The 16,756-nt window shown below is 37.8% G+C and overlaps 1 long non-coding RNA gene across 2 annotated transcripts in view; it reads left to right on the top strand.

Annotated features, from left to right (window-relative positions):
• LOC309644631 overlaps positions 1-16,756 on the top strand; it is a 39,111-nt gene that overhangs the window by 19,428 nt on the left and 2,927 nt on the right. The window contains exon 3 of one of the 2 annotated variants that reach the window (XR_014254529.1): positions 1,368-1,570. The exons of the other annotated variant lie outside the window; for it this stretch is intronic. This is a non-coding gene — a long non-coding RNA (uncharacterized lncRNA). The remainder of the gene's footprint in view (positions 1-1,367; positions 1,571-16,756) is intronic. 2 annotated transcript variants of the gene reach the window in all.

Below are 16,756 nucleotides of genomic sequence, written 5' to 3'. Positions count from 1 at the left end.
AAAAAGAATAAAATACTTAGAAATAACGTTAATAAAACAAGTATAAAACTTGTACTCTGAAAACTATAAAATATTGTTGAAAGAAATTTAAGAAAACCTAAATAAGTGGGAAGACATCCCATATTCATGGATTGGAAGATTTAATATTGTAAGATGGTGATACTCTCCAAATTGATCTACAGATTCAATGGAATTTCTTTGGGATCCATTCAGTGGGAAGGGCCTTGAGCTCACAACTATACACACTCCCAAAGACCAGTACATCTGAGAACACATTTAAATACACATTTTGAAAACAAAGGAAGTTATGCTATTCACTCAGAAGAATGGAAAGGATAAAGGGGTCATGATGGTTGTTGAAGCAGTAGTATTTCTGTTGTTGTTAGCTATGTTTTTAACTCTTATAATATGTAACAGAGTTCTGTTGATTATGAAGGGGCTGATTTCTTCTTTAGTACACAGTGTATTTTTTGTTGTTCTTTATACTGTAAATAATGTTATACACAACAGTTTTATGCTATATTTCACAATAAATTTAAAAATTAGTAGAAAATACATTTTTTTTTGGCTGTGTTGGGTCTTCGTTGCTGTGCACGGGCTCCCTCTAGTTGTGTCGAGCAGGGGCTACTCTTTGTTGCGGTGTGTGGGCTTCTCATTGCGGTGGCTTCTCTTTGTTGTGGAGCACAGGCTCTAGGCACGCGGGGTTGTGGCTCACGGACTTAGTTGCTCTGCGGCATGTGGGATCTTCCCGGACCAGGGCTCGAACCCGTGTCCCCTGTATTGGCAGGCAGATTCTTAACCACGGTGCCACCAGGGAAGTCCCAGAAAATACATTTTTAATTTAAATTTTATTTCATACAGTTAACATCTGCAGTACTGGCTCATTACAAAACCCCTAGACTGTAATCTGAGTCAAATCATCTTGCAGCTAGAGCTTTAAATTGTGTGCAGAAAGCCTCTCTGAGGTCTCTGCTGAATTTAAAACAGTGGATTGCTAGGACAGAAAACTAAATTTGAAAGGATACTAGAGGATGGTCTAAATTTCCTGGGCAGATAGATATACAGGATGAAGGCAGGAGATTGAAAGGAAAATGCCTCATTGTTCACATTGGTTGATGAGAATGTCCGGAAGAAAGAAACTTCTTGCTAAAGGGTTGGGGTGGTTCTGGTAGTATCAGCTCAAGGCGAGAAATGTCTATAGCAACTGTGATTGGCTTGGGCAAAATGGGCAAATTGCTATGTAGAAGTGCTATGCGTTTGAACTCTATAATCCAGATGGAGAGAATAGCCCTTAAGTGGGAATGTTTCCATGACAATTGCTAAGAGTTCACAGTAGCATGTGTATCCTCTTTCTCTTTTAATTGTAGGAAAATCAGTATCCATAAAGAACCTGTAGCTGGTGATATGGAAGCTAAAGTGGGCTTTGGAGACTTGGGAAGACAGAAAGAGACCATAAAATGGAGACTGACTGATCCTCAGACCTAGACTCAACTTGTACCACTTCCAGGGGAGACAACCTGCAGAGGACCGGTGTGCAGAAAGTGGTGACTCCTTGAAATAGGAAGGCATGGTAGGAGGTTGGGGTTAGGGTTCTGGTCTATATTTTCCTTTTTTAAAAAAAAATTTTATTGGAGTATAGTTAATTTACAATGTTGTGTTACTTTCTGCTGTACAGCAAAGTGAATCAGTTATACATATACATATATCCACTCTTTTTTAGATTATTTTCCCATACAGGTCATTAGAGAGTATTGAGTAGAGTTCCCTGTGCTATACAGTAGGTCCTTATTAGTTATCTATTTTATATATAGTAGTGTGTATATGTCAATCCCAAACTCCCAGTTTATCCCTCCACCCCTGGAACCATAAGGTTGTTTTCTACATCTGTAACTCTATTCCTGTTGTGTAAATAAGTTCATTTGTACCATTTTTTTTAGATCCCACAAATATCATATGGTATTTGTCCTTCTCTGTCTGACTTACTTCAGTCAATATGACAATCTCTAGGTCCACCCACGTTGCTGCAAATGGCATTATTTTGTTCTTTTTTATGGCTGAGTAATATTCCATTGTTATATGGTCTATATTTTCTGCTGGTATGAATTAAATACTAATCCCCATACATGAAAAGGTGTCTGGCAGACAGAGCGGCACCGGGCTTCAGCTGTGCCTGCTTGGGCTGTGCCTCTTCATGCCGCAGACAGACTCCAGCCCTGGAAAAACTCAGATCAGCTGCGGGCAGCCCAGGCCGGCCTTTTCCCTCTGCCCAGCGTTCCTCTCCTGACCCAGACTTCAGGCGGGCTCTGCGCTCTCAGGACTGCCCAGGACTCCGGTGTAAGCTCGGGCAGGCAGGTGTCGAGCTGGGCCCCGGGACTGGGGCTCCAGAGCCCCGCACCCCCTCGCTCCTCCGGCACTGACACCGGGAAGCAAGACTGAGGCCGCAGCTCCTCCTCTCTGTACCCACCCCTCCTGTGGACACCTTGTACTCTGCCTGGCCCTCCCCAGGGCTCACAGAGTAAAAACCTTTCGACTTCACTTAGTATGATAATCTCTAGGTCCATCCATATTGCTACAAATGGCATTATTTCATTCTTTTTTTATGACTAATATTTCAATGTGTGTGTGTATATATATATATATATATATATATATATATATATATATATATATATATACCACATCTTCTTTATTCATCTGTCGCTGGACATTTAGGTTGCTTCCATGTCTTGGCTATTGTAAATAGTGTTGTAATGAACATTGCGGTTGCATGTATCTTTCTGAATTATGCTTTTCTCTGGATATATGCCTAGGAGTGGGATTGCAGGATTATATGGTAGTTATATTTTTAGTTTTTTAAGAATTCACTTCTTCTTAACAATTATTTTTAGATTAGTAAGGAAAATTTCACGAGACAGTAAACAAAGCTAGTCATCAACTTATTTGTCGAGAATCAGGTAAGTATCAAAAATATCACAGGGACTTCCCTGGCAGTTCAATGGTTGAAACTCCACACTTCCAATGCAGGGGGCGCATGTTAGATCCCTGGTTGGGGAGCTAGGATCCAACATGCCCCGTGGTGGCCAAGAAAATTTAAAAAAAAAAAAAAAATCACAAAAGCAAAGAGTGCAAGAAGCTAAAAACATGGTTCTTGTCTCTCTTTTTCACTACAGTACTTGACATGCATTAAGCAATTCATTTCTAATTGTACATTTTGTTTATAGGTTGGATTTATAATTTTATAATCTTTTTTTTTTGGCCACACCGCGGGGCATGCAGAATCTTATTTCCCCAACCAGGGGTGGAACCTGCACTCCCTGCACTGGAAGTGTGGAGTCTTAACCACTGGACCACCAGGGAAGTCCCCTACAGTTTTATAATCTTAACCATCTAGTAGAGATAATATAAGTTTGTTTGACTAGTAAACCTAGGTAGAAAAAAATTGTATGTCTGCATTATATGTAATGCTGACAACTCTGAAGACATGCCTATTTTTTATTTTACCAACAATTAGAAAACTAACTTTATTTATCAAAATTACACCAGATCACATGAATTTAAAAAAAATTTGGGTTATTGTCTATATTTCTGAGAGTTTTAGGAATACTTAATTTATATGAGCACTCACTTATCTCTAAGCCAATTTGAATAGAACTCCTTTAAGGGATTTTATAAATAAATTTGGTAATACCATCTGGAGGTAGAAAAATATCACTTATACATAATACACACATACACACACACACACACATACACACATAACACACAGCCAGACAAATACAGAGATCTTACAGCTTTTGCTTTAAAATTTTAACCATGTGTCAGGTATATTAATATAAAACTCACTAGTTCATAAAAGAACACTTGGATCCAAATTGTGCTTCTGGCAGATGGAATAAGTTAAGGTTACCCACTCAGATGGCTAAACCACTTTACTAATATCTGTGGAGAAGATCTTTAAGTTTCTTTTTTTTTGGCTGCTTTGGGTCTTCGTTGCTGCGCGCGGGCTTTCTCTAGTTGCGGCGAGCGGGGGCTACTCTTCATTGCAGTGTGCAGGTTTCTCATTGCGATGGCTTCTCTTGCTGTGGAGCACGGGCTCTTAGGCTCGTGAGCTTCAGTAGTTGCAGCACGTGGGCTCAGTAGTTGCGGTGTGCGGTCTCAGTAGTTGTGGCGCACGGGCTTAGTTGCTCTGTGGCATGTGGGATCTTCCTAGACCAGGGATCATACCTGTGTCCCCTGCATTGGCAGGCAGATTCTTAACCACTGCGCCACCAGGGAAGTCCTTTAAGATTTTTCATTTGTCCAGTTTCAAAGTAGCTCCTTAAAAAAAAAAAAAAAAAAAAAAAAGTGACTATCAAGTGACTTGAAACCAAAACCAATAAGCCTTTTATGACTAAAACATGGATGCAAGGTGCATCCTCAAAGAGAGTGCAAAAGGTGCAGACCTCCCAATATCTAGAGCCACTCCCAAAGATGGCTAAAAGATAGAAAGACTTAGACAACCCTCCACCCCAGAGCAGGCAACAGCCTCTAGGACGCTAGCCACAAAATGGGTGAAACCTACCTTTCTGCCCCTCTATACTTTGGGGGCCCCTAATCTGACAATTGGCCCCTGCACCTGCAGAACCTGCATGCCCTAATGGGGAAAACCAAGTCAAGTTCTCAGGGCACAGAAAGAGAAACAAACAGGAAAGCAATCCTTTCCTAGGAGGGAAAGGATTGACAACCAGTGGGTACCCTCAAACCAAATTTTAACCAGAGTCATAATCCAGAGAACTAATTTTTTCAAATGTTTCTCTCCTGCTAATCTGAATTTGGAAAGGAAAAGACTCTTACCACCTTCACTTGACAGGTCCCCACAGGTAGAGATCTGAGCGATTAATGAGGTAAGAATTCTTACCTCTGTTGGTTTTTGTCAGGGGTCCAAGATCTCTTTATTACAGCTTCCAGACCCAGCAAGGTGTTCCCAGCTGAAGGAGTTCCTGTGTGGGCACCAGAAACTGGAGGGGAAGAAAAAGTTTTCCTTGATCCTCCTAGAGTCTGAAAATTAAACCAACAGAAAAAAGATTAACAAAAGACAGGCATACAAATTTACTTCATGTAAATTTTACGTAACGTGGGAGTCTTCACGAGGAAATGAAGACCCGAAGAAATAGTTAAACCTGAGTATTTTTAAGCTAGGCTTGATGAAGGGTGGACAGGTGTGGAGGACTATGGTAGGTTAAGGAACATGGTACGTGCGGTAAAACTGGAGGAAACCTAGCAAGGCCTATCTGTTAGCATCTCAGCATCCCTTTATCTTCAGAGATAAGGACGCTCCTTTCCTCTGAGTATAGGGAGGGCATCTCTCACGTGAGGGGTTCATGACTGTGTCAGGGGAGAAGTGGGGTGGTTAGAAGGACCTTCCTGCTTCAGCCATTTTCTCAAACTCCTTCAGCTTAAAATAGTCAATAAAAAAAATTAAAAGAAAAAATTCAATATACCGAGCTTCCATATTTGGGGTAGCTTATTAAAAATATCACCCCCCCCCGAATTGATCTGTAGATTCAATGTAACCCCAATCCAAATCCCATCAGCTGTCAAATTAATTCTACAATTAGTAAAAAAAAATTACAAAGAATCTAGAATAATCAGAACAATTTTGAAAGAGGGTAAAGTTGGAAGACTTACATTACTGAATTTTAAGATTATACCAAAAAGCTACTATAATCAAGACAGTGTTGTGGGCGTACAAATATAGACACATAGATCAACTGAACAGAGTAGAGACCATATATAGCCCATTGGTTTTTTTTTAAAAAAACATTTTTGCTTTTCTTTTATTTATTTATTTATTTGGTTATACCGGGTCTTAGTTGCGGCAGGCGGGCTCCTTAGTTGTGGCATGCATGTGGGATCTAGTTCCCTGACCAGGGATCTAACCCAGGCCCCCTGCATTGGGAGCGTGGCGTCTTATCCACTGGACCACAAGGGAAGTCACCTAGCCCATTGCCTTTTGACAAAGGGGCCAAAGTAATTCGACAGGGGGAAAGGATAGTTTTTTTTCAACAATTGTTGCTGGAACAATTCGATATTTATATGTAAAACCCATAAAACTCCACTCTTATCTCACATCACGCACAAAAAATTAAATCAAAATAGGGTTTAGGCCTTAACAATGTAATTTAAAATCCTAAAATTATCAGTAGAGAACATCTTGGTGACATTAGGGTAGGTAAAGATTTCTTAGATAGGATGCAAAAAATACACCCTATAAAAGAAAAAGTTGATAAAATGAACTTCCTCAAAGTTAAATACTTCTGCTCTTTAAAAATACTGTCAAGAAAATAAAGGAAGCCATAGACTGAGAAAAAATAATCATAATGCATATATCCAACAAAGGATCTGTAAGCAGAATACATAAAGAACTCTTATTTAACAATAACAAGACAAGCAATCCTCCAAAATGGGCAAAAGTTTTAAAGACATTTCGCTAAAGAAGCACATGTGTATAATAAGCACGTGAAAAGATGCTTACCATCATTAGACCTCAGAGAAATGCAAATTTAAATAACAATGAGGGACTTCCCTGATGGCGCAGCGGTTAACAATCCTCCTGCCAATGCAGGGGGCACAGGTTCAAGCCCTGGTCTGGAAAGATCCCACATGCCGCAGAGCAGCTAAGCCCGTGTGGCACAACTACTGAGCCTGCACTCTAGAGCCCGCGAGCCACAACTACTGAAGCTTGCGCACCTAGAGCCTGTGCTCTGCAACAAGAGAAACCACCACAATGAGAAGCCTACGTACCGCAGTGAAGAGTAGCCCCCGCTCGCGGCAACTAGAGAAAGCCTGCGCGCAGCAAAAAATAAATAGATAAATTAATTTTTTTAATAAATAAATAACAACAAAATTCCACCACACATTCACTATAATGGCTAAAAAAATTTTAAACTAGCAATACTAAACGTTGATGAGGATGCAAAAAAAACTGGAATGCTCATACATTCCTGATGAGAATGTAAAATGACACATTTTGGCATTTCTTATAAAGTTAAACATACACTTGCCATATGACTCAGACATTCCACTCCTAGGTATTTCCCCTAGAGAAATGAAAACATGTTAATGCAAAGACTTGTCCGTGACTGTTCATAGCAGATTTATTTATAATAGCTGTGACTGTTCATAGCAGATTTATTTATAATAGCTCAAAACTAGAAACAATCTACATATCTGTCACTAGGTGACAGGATAAACAAGTCTGGTATATTTATACAGTAGAATACTACTTAACAATAAAAAGGAACAAATTACTGACACATGCATCAACATGCACAGATCTCAGAAATATTATGTTGTGTGAAGGAAACCTCACTCAAAAGACTATATCATATATGATTCCTTTTATATGAAACTCTGGAAAAGACAAATCAGATCAGTGGTTGTCTGGGGCTGGTGTTGGGATGGGAATCAACTAGGAAGGATCAAAGCAAATATTTTGCTGTGGTGAAAAGTTCTATATCTCAGTTGTGGTGGTGGTTACATGAGTATATACATTTGTCAAAACTTAAAGAACTGTACACTTAAAATGGATACATTTCATTGCATTTAATGTATTCCTCAATAAAGTTAATTTAAAAAATGATGGCTAATGCAATCATCAGTTCTTTAAAGTCCTTTATTTTCCCACTACCTACTTCCCTTTCAACATCATTGATGTCATATGTTCCAAAATTCAGTTATAGCATAGGTATACTATTTTCAAAAAAAGGAACATAACTTATAAGATTTAAAATTTTGTTAATTTAATTTTTGAATTGGTGATACATTTCCATGGTTCAAAAATAGAAAAATATACAAACAAGTTTCTTGGGATAATCTCGCGTAGATTCCTGTTCCCCATTGCAAAGCTGCTCAATGCCAATATGTAACCCCTGTTAACTCCTTCGCTATTTTTTTAGAGTTTCTTTATGCATATACATGAAATTAGATCGCAGTATGTTATTTCCTTCTTTTTTATTTTTTACACAAAATTGGTATACTATAATACTTGTCAGCACATTGTTTTTTTCCTTAACAATCAATCTTGTAGATCTTTCCCTATTTGTATATAAAGAATGTTTCTTTCAATTTTTTAATTGTGGTAAAACACACATAACATGAAATGTACCATCTTAACATTTTTAACTGTACAATTCAGTGTTATTAAAATACATAAATAGTGTTGTGCAACCATCACCATCATCTACCTTCAGATCCATTTCCAACTTGTAAACCAGAAACTCTGTACCTGTTAAACCATAGCTTCAAGTTCCCTCTTCCCCAACCCCTCACAACCACCATTCCACTTTTTGTCTCTATGACTTTGACTATTTTAAGTACCTCAACAAAGTGGAATCATACAGTTTTTGGTTTTTTTATGACTAGCTTATTTCACTTAGCATCATGTCCCCAAAGGTCATCTACATTGTAGCATATGTCAGAATGTCCTTCCTTTTTAAGGCTAATAATATTCCATTTTATGTGTATAACACACTTTGCTTATGCATTCATCCATCAGTGGACACTTGGGTTGCGTCCACATTTTAGCTATTATGTATACTGCTGCTATGAACAGAGGTATGAAAATATCTCTTTGAGACCTTGCTTTCATTTCTACTGGGTATTCACCTGGAAGTGGAATTGCTGAATCAAATGGTAATTCTACTTTTAACTTTTTGGGGAACCACCATATTGTTCTCTACAGCAGCTGTACCATTTTACATTCCCACCAACAGTGCACAGTTCCAATTTCTCTACATCCTTGCCAATACTTGCTGTTTTCTGTATTAGAAATGTTTTTAAAATTATATACTAGCCATCCTAATGTGAGGTGTGTGGTGAGGTGGTATCTCATTGTAGCTTTGATCTGCATTTCTCTAATGATTAGTGATATTGAGCATCATTTCATGTGCTTCTTGGCCATTTATTCATCTTCTTTGGAGAAATGTCTAGTCAAGTCCTTTGCCCATTTTTGAATAGGGTAGTTTGTTTCTTTTTTTTGTTTGATTTTTAGGAATTCTTTATATGTTCTGGATATTAACACGTTATCAGATACATGATTTGCAAATATTTTCTTCCATTCTGTGGGTTGCCATTATACTCTGTTGATAGTGTCTTTTGATCCACAAAATTTAAAAATTTTCATGAAGTCCCATTTATCCACTTTTTCTTTTATGACCTGTGCCTTTGGTGTCACATCCAAGAAATCATTGCCAAGTCCAATGTCATGAAGTTTTGTCTCAATTTCTTCTAAGAGTTTCAGGTCTGACATTAAGGTCATGGATTCATTTTGAGTGACTTTTTGTATATGGTATTAGGGAAGAATCCAATTTTGTTCTTTTGCATGTGGATATCCAGCTTTCCTAGAATCATTTGTTGAAGAGCCTTTGAATGGTTTTTGCACTTTTGTCAAAAATCATTGATTTTATACGCAAGTGTTTATTTTTGGATTCTCTATTTCATTCCATTATCTATATGTCTGTCTTTATGCCAGTACCACACTGTTTCGATTACTGTAACTTTGTAGTAAGATTTGAAATCAGGAAGTGTGAGTCCTCCAGCTTTGCTCTTCTTTTTCAAGATTGTTTTTAGATATTTGGGGTCTCTTGAAAATTCATATGAATTTTAGGATGGATTTTTCTATTTTTGCAAAAAATTTCATTGGGATTTTGATAGGGGTTGCATTAAATCTGTAGATCACTTTTGGTAGTATTGACATGGTAACACTGTGAAGTCTTCCAGCCCGTGAACTCAGAATGAGTTCCAATATTTACATCTTCTTTACTTTTTTCATCAGTATTTTGTAGTTTTCACTGTACAAGTCTTTCACCTCCTTGGTTAATTAAGTTAATCCCTAAGTATTTTATTCACTTTGTCACTGTTATAAGTGGAATTGTTTTCTTAATTTCCTTTTCAGATAGTTCATTGTTAGTGTATAGAAATGCAACTGATTTTTATGTGTTGACTTTGAATCCTGCTACTTTGCTAAATTTGTTTATTAGTTCTAACAGTTCGTGTGTGTGTGATCTTATGGTTTCCTATATGTAAGATCATATCATACATGAACAGAGACAATTTTACTTTTACCTTTCCAGTTTTGATGGCTTTTATTTCTTTTTTCTAGCCTAATTTCTCCAGCTAGGACCTCCAGCACTATGTTGAGTAGAAGTGGTGAAATTCTTGTTCCTTGCCTTGTTCCTGATCTTAGATGGAAAGTTTTCATTCTTTCACCATTGAATATGATATTTGCTGTGAATTTTTCATATGTGACTTTTATTATGATGAGGTAGTTTCCTTCTATTTCGAGTTTGTTGAGTGTTTTATCATGAAAGGGTGTTGAATTTTGTCAAATGCTTTTTCTGTGTCAGGTGAGATTATTATGTGCTACTTTCCCCTTCATTCTGTTAATGCAGTGTATTATTGAACCATCCTTGCATTCCAGGAATAAATCCCACTCAGTCATGGTGTATAAGCATTTAATATGCTGCTGAATTCAGTTTGCTAGTATTTTGTTGAGGATTTTTGCATCAATGTTTATAAGGAATATTGGGCTGTAATTTTCTTTTCTTCTTAAGTCTTTATCTGGCTTTGGTATCAGGGTAATTCTGGCCTCACAGAATGAAATGAGGAGTGCTCCCTTCTCTTCAATTTTTTTGCAAAAGTTTGACAAGAATTGGTAATAGCTCTTCTTTAAATGTTGGTATAATTCACTGGTGAAGCCATCACACCTAGGGCCTTTCTTTTTGGGAGATTTTTGATTGCTAATTCAATCTCCTTACTAGTTATAGGTCTATCACATTTTCTATTTTTTTGTGTGTGATTTAGCCTTGGTAACTTTTGTGTTTCTAGGAATTTGTTTGTTTCATCTAGGTTATCCAATTTGTTGGCACATGATTGCTCATAGTACTCTCTTATAAATAATCCTCTTTATTTCTGTAGATTTGTAGTAATGTCTCTACTTTCATTTCTGGTTTTAGTAATTTAATTCTTCTCTCTTTTTTCCTTCATCTCTCTGACTAAATGTTTTTAAATATTACTGACCTTTTTGAAGTACCAACTTTTTTTTTCATTGATTTTCTCTATTGTTTTTCTACTCTCTATTTCATTTATATCTAATCTTTATTTCCTTCCTTCTGGTAGATTTGGGTTTAATTCTTCTTTTTCTAATTCCTTAAGTTGTAAAGTTAGGTTGTTGATTTGAGATCTTTCTTGTTTTTTAATGCAAGCTATAAATTTCCCCCTTAGTACCACTTTCATTGTTTCCCATAGTTTTGGTATGTTTTGTTTTCATTTTTATTAGTCTCTAAGTATTTTCTAATTTCTCTTGTGATTTCTTCTTTAATCCATTGGTTGTTTTAGAGTATGTTGTTTAATTTCCATAATTTTTTGAATTTTCTACTTTCCTTCTGTTATTGATTTTTAACTTCATCTTATTGTGGTGGAAGAAAATACTTTGTGTAATCTATTTTTTAAAATCTTTTGAGACTTAATTTGCGGCCTCAAATATGGTCTATCCTGGAAAAGACTTGAGAATGATGTGTATTGAGCTGAATGTGTATTCTGTTACTGGTGGATAGAGTGTTTTGTATAAGTCTGTTAGATCCAGTTGGTCTGTTGTGCTGTTTAAGTCCTCTATTTCTTTACTTACCTTCTGTCTGGTTGTTCTATCCACTATTGTAAGTGCAGTATTGTTGTCTCCAGCTATTCTTTTTTTTTTTTTTTTAAAGAGTCAGGAAGTTTAATCAATGAAGTATTATACTGGCAACCTTTTTTTCTTTTTTTAAAATTTATTTTATTTATGGCTGTGTTGCGTCTTCGTTTCTGTGCGAGGGCTTTCTCTAGTTGTGGCAAGCGGGGGCCACTCTTCATCACGGTGCATGGGCCTCTCACTATCGCAGCCTCTCTTGTTGCAGAGCACAGGCTCCAGATGCGCAGGCTCAGTACTTGTGGCTCACGGGCCTAGCTGCTCTGCGGCATGTGAGATCTTCCCAGACCAGGGCCCGAACCCATGGCCCTGCATTAGCAGGCAGATTCTCAACCACTGTGCCACCAGGGAAGCCCCTCCAGCTATTCTTGTAGAACAATTTGTCAACCTTTAAAACAAAAAGGTAAGCTTTTTAGCCAGTAGAGTCAAGTTTATTCAGGAATAGCAGAGGGATTGCAACTGGGGACATGCAAACTATGGTGAACCATAGGCAACCAGAGAACAAAGAAGAGAAGCCGAGGAAAGCGGGGAGTTGGGAGGGTTTTGTTTTTTATTTTTAATTTTATTTTTTTGGGCACACCATGTGGCATGTGGGGATCTTAGTTCCCTGACCAGGGATTGAACCCGTGCCCCCTGCAGTGCAAGTGTGGAGTCTTAACCACTGGACTGCCAGGGAAGTCCCCACGGGAGGGGTTGTTTTGAACAAAAGTCCACTGCAGGAAAGTTCAGGGAGTGGTGGTTTCTCATTGGCTGAGTTATTGCTGGGCGAGAAGAAAATCTTCCTTCTGATGTGGTAGTAAACTTCTTTCTGTCCAAGAGTGTAAAGTAAGCTGTGACAAATGGTATGTTCATGAGAGTTCCCCTTCAGGGCTTCCTGACTCCATTTAAAATAAGGTTTCCCTTTATTAATTTTCACATATCTGTTTCTCCTTTCAATTATCTCAGTTTTTGCTTCATATATTTTAATGGTCTGTCATTAGGTGTGTAAATGTTTATAATTGTTATACCTTCTTACTGTATTGAAACCTTTGCTAATTTATAATGTCCTTTATCTATTGTAAACTTTTTTGATTTTAAGGCTATTTTGTCTGATATTAGAATAGCCACTCCTGCTCTCTTTTGGTTACTATTTGCATGGAATATACTTTTGCACCCTTTGAATTTCAACCTATTTGTGTCTTTGCATCAGAATTGTCTTATAGACAGTAGATAGTTGGATCATGTGTTTTAATCCATTCTGCAAATCTCTGTCTTTTGATTACAGAGTTTAACCCATTTACATGTAAAATAATTACAGATAAGGAGGGACTTACTTTTGTCATTTTTCTAGCTGTTTTCCTCACACTTTTTCTTTTGTGTTTAGTCAGTTTTTTTGTAGTGAAATGTTTAATTCCTTTCTCATTTCCTTTTGTGTATATTCTGTAGGTTTTTTTGGTGTTTACCATGATTAAATTTAACATCCTAAATTTATAATACTCTAAGTTGAATTTATGCCTGCCTAACTTTAATAACATACAAAATTTCTGCTCCTTCACAGCTCCATCCCTTTCCCTGTCGGTTGTTGATGTCACAGAATTACCTCTTTATATTTACAGTGTGTGCCCCCAAACATAAACTAATAATTTTTAAAAATGCATTAGTTTCTTAAATTATGTGGGAAACAAGATTTTGAATTATAAACCAAACTTACAATAATAATAGCTTTAAAACTAGTGATTTTTTAAATTTAATTTTTATTTTATATTGGGGTATGATTGATTTACAATGTCATGGTAGTTTCATGTGTACAGCAAAGTGATTTGGTTATACACATACATATATCCATTCTTTTCCAGAATCTTTCCCATATAGGTTATTACAGAATATTGAGTAGAGTTCCCTGTGCTATATGGTAGGTCCTTGTTGATTATTTTATGTATGGTAGTGTGTATACATTAATCCTTAACTCTTAATTTATCCCGCCCCCCCCCCACCCACCTTTCCCCTTTGGTAACCGTAAGTTTGTTTTCAAAGTCTGTGATAGACTAGTGATTTTTTTCTTAATGTGCTAATCTTGTCATTTATGTGGAAAACTGTGCACTTACAAATCAGTGTTACAGTAGCACTAGCTTTTATAATTGCACATGTATTTAATTTTATTGAGATCTTTATTTCTGCATATAGCTTAGAGTTAATGTCTAGGGTCCTTTCATTTAATCTTGTAAGACTCCCTTGAGCATTTCTTGCAGGGCAGATCTAGTGGAAACACAACCCCTCAGCTTTTCTTTTTTTTTTTTTTTTAATCTGGTAGTGTCTTAATTTCTCCCTCACTTTTGAAGGACAGTTTTGCCAGATACAGGATTCTTGGTTGACAGTGTTTTCTTTTAGCACTTTGAATATATTGACCCACTGCCTTCTGGCCTCCAAAGTTTCTGATGAGAAATCTGCTTATAACCTTATTGAGGATACCTTGTATGTAATGATTTACTTCTCTCTTGTATGATTTCAACGTTCTCTCTTTGTGTTTGGTTTTTGAAAGTTTGATTATATGTGTCTCAGCGTGGGTCTATTTGAGTACATCTTACTTGGAGTTTATTGAGCTTCTTGGATGTTTATGTTCACGTCTTTCATAAAATTTAGGAAGTTTGCAACCATAATTTCTTCAAATATTCTCTTTGCTCTTTTCTCTCTTCTCCTTCTGGGACTCCCGCAATGTATTTTTTGGCCTATTGTTGGTGTCCCACAGATCTTTTAGTTTCTGTTCATTTCTTCAATCTTTTTCTTTCTGTTCCTCAGACTTAATTTCCTTGTCCTATTTCTGTTTCCTAATTCTTTCTTCTGCCTGCTCAAATCTGCCTTCTAGTAAATTTTTTCATTCAGTTATTTACTTTTCAGGTCCAAAATTTATTTTTCTTTTTAGGTTTTCTATCTCTTTATTGATATTTCCATTTTGTTCATACATCATTTTCTTCATTTTCTCCATATCTCCCTTTAGTTCTTTGAGCATCTTTTAAAAAGTTATCTTAAAATATGTCTAGTACATCTGTCATTAGTCCTTTTTTTTTCATATTTTCCATTGCAATTTTTAATGACCCAAGGGTGGAGTGTGAAGGAAAAACATTCTTAATTTTTATTTATTTATATATATATATATATATATTTTTTTTTTTTTTTTTTTGGCTGTGTTCGGTCTTCGTTTCTGTGTGAGGGCTTTCTCTAGTTGCGGCAAGCAGGGGCCACTCTTCATCGCGGTGTGCGGGCCTCTCACCATCGCGGCCTCTCTTGTTGCGGAGCACAGGCTCCAGACGCGCAGGCTCAGTAGTTGTGGCTCACGGGTCCAGTTGCTCCGTGGCATGTGGGATCTTCCCAGACCAGGGCTCGAACCCGTGTCCCCTGCATTGGCAGGCAGATTCTCAACCGCTGCGCCACCAGGGAAGCCCCATTAGTCCTTTTTAAGGGACAGTTTCTGTTGATTTATATTTTCCCCTTTAATGGGCCATCCTTTTCTGTTTCTTTGTATGCCTTGTGATTTTGTTGTTGTTGTTGTTGTTATTGAAAACTAGATATTTAAATCTAATAATGTGGTAACTCTGGGAATCATATTCTCCTGCATGCCCAGGATTTGCTGGGTTTTGGTAATTGTTTTTGTATATTTATTTATTTTAATTGTTGTAGGCTGTCTCTGTGCTGAGGGTCTGCCTGAGGTGTAAACTTAATGTCCTCTCAGGTCTTTATTTGAGACTTTCCCTCAGCATACCTGGTCACTTTCTAATTTTCCCAGTACATAAACTGGTTGTTGAATGTCCTCGTCTTTAATGTCTGGCTCCCAGACATTAAAAAAGAGAAAGATGAAGGGGTGGTGGTGGAAAGGGTGCTGGCTCTTTAAATCTCCTAGAAGGCGATGGGAGAGCTGGTGGAAGAGAGGTTCGCAACAATGGAAGGAGCTACAACAGTGGCTTCCTGCAATCTTTGTCTGCACCTCTGTGATCAGAAGCAGCGATCAGTGATCAGAGCACAGATCCCAAATATTTGGGGGACAGGGTTCTTTTAGCCCATCATGGGTGGGGGATGGGTGGCTGGCTGCTCCTGTGCTAGGACCCGAAGTTGACCCAAATTAACCACAAGTCTTTCCTTGGAAGCGCAAGTCTTCAATAGACCCCAGAGTTCCAAAATAATTACATCAGACAGATCCTGCCAGTGTAATTGTTGTCTAAGTGGGGAGACAGATTCCTGGTTCTTCCTACTCCACCACCTTCCCTGAATCCTTTGGACTTTTGTAGCAACTCTCTGAGGTAGGAAGTATTTTACAGATGATGAAACTGAGCCTCAAAGTATTAACTACCCAAGCTGGTATTACATAGCTCATAATTGGTAGAGCTGGGAATAGGCACTCAATTCTGGTTCCAGTGCACATATGCTTGACTCTTACTCTGTTGTGTCTTAAGGTGAAGGGAGTGGAGTTCTGAAGAGGCCCCTCTATTCTACCAGGTTCAGGCCGAGGTCCTCCCTCCTTATCAGAGCCCTCAGCCCAAGGTGGAGAAGGATGAGCATTTCAAGACTGGTTTCTTAGGACTTCCCTGGTGGTCTGGTGGTTAAGAATCCGCCTTCCAATGCGGAGTTTGATCCCTTGATGGGGAACTAAGATCCCACATGCCATGGGGCATCTAAGCCTGTGTGCCACAACTAGAGAGCCCATGTGCTGCAACTCCTGAGCCTGCACCCACTGGAGCCTGTGTGCCACAACTAGAGAGAAGCCCACGTGCCACAACAAAGAGTTTGCGCCCTGCAACAAAAGATCCTGCGTGCTACAACTAAGACTTGACACAGCCAAAAATAAAATTAAATAAATAAATATTAAAAAAAAAAAAAAAGACTGGTTTCTCTCCTGTGGCTCTCAAGGAAGCACTGCTGGGCAGTGTAAAAAGTCCTGTGAAATATTAAAAATATTGAAAATAAAAGTTTTAAAATATTGAAAATAAATTTCCCGAGGAGGCTAGAAAGCCTGTAATAGCTAATTGTTTTCCGTGCTTAAAAAAAAAAATTTAGGGCTTCCCT

Source organism: Balaenoptera physalus (assembly GCF_965194825.1).
Source record: "Balaenoptera physalus genome assembly, chromosome: 1".
NCBI classification, from domain to species: domain Eukaryota; kingdom Metazoa; phylum Chordata; class Mammalia; order Artiodactyla; family Balaenopteridae; genus Balaenoptera; species Balaenoptera physalus.
The sequence above is the reverse complement of the archived record's forward strand: the minus strand, read 5'-3'. Positions and strand labels throughout refer to the sequence as shown.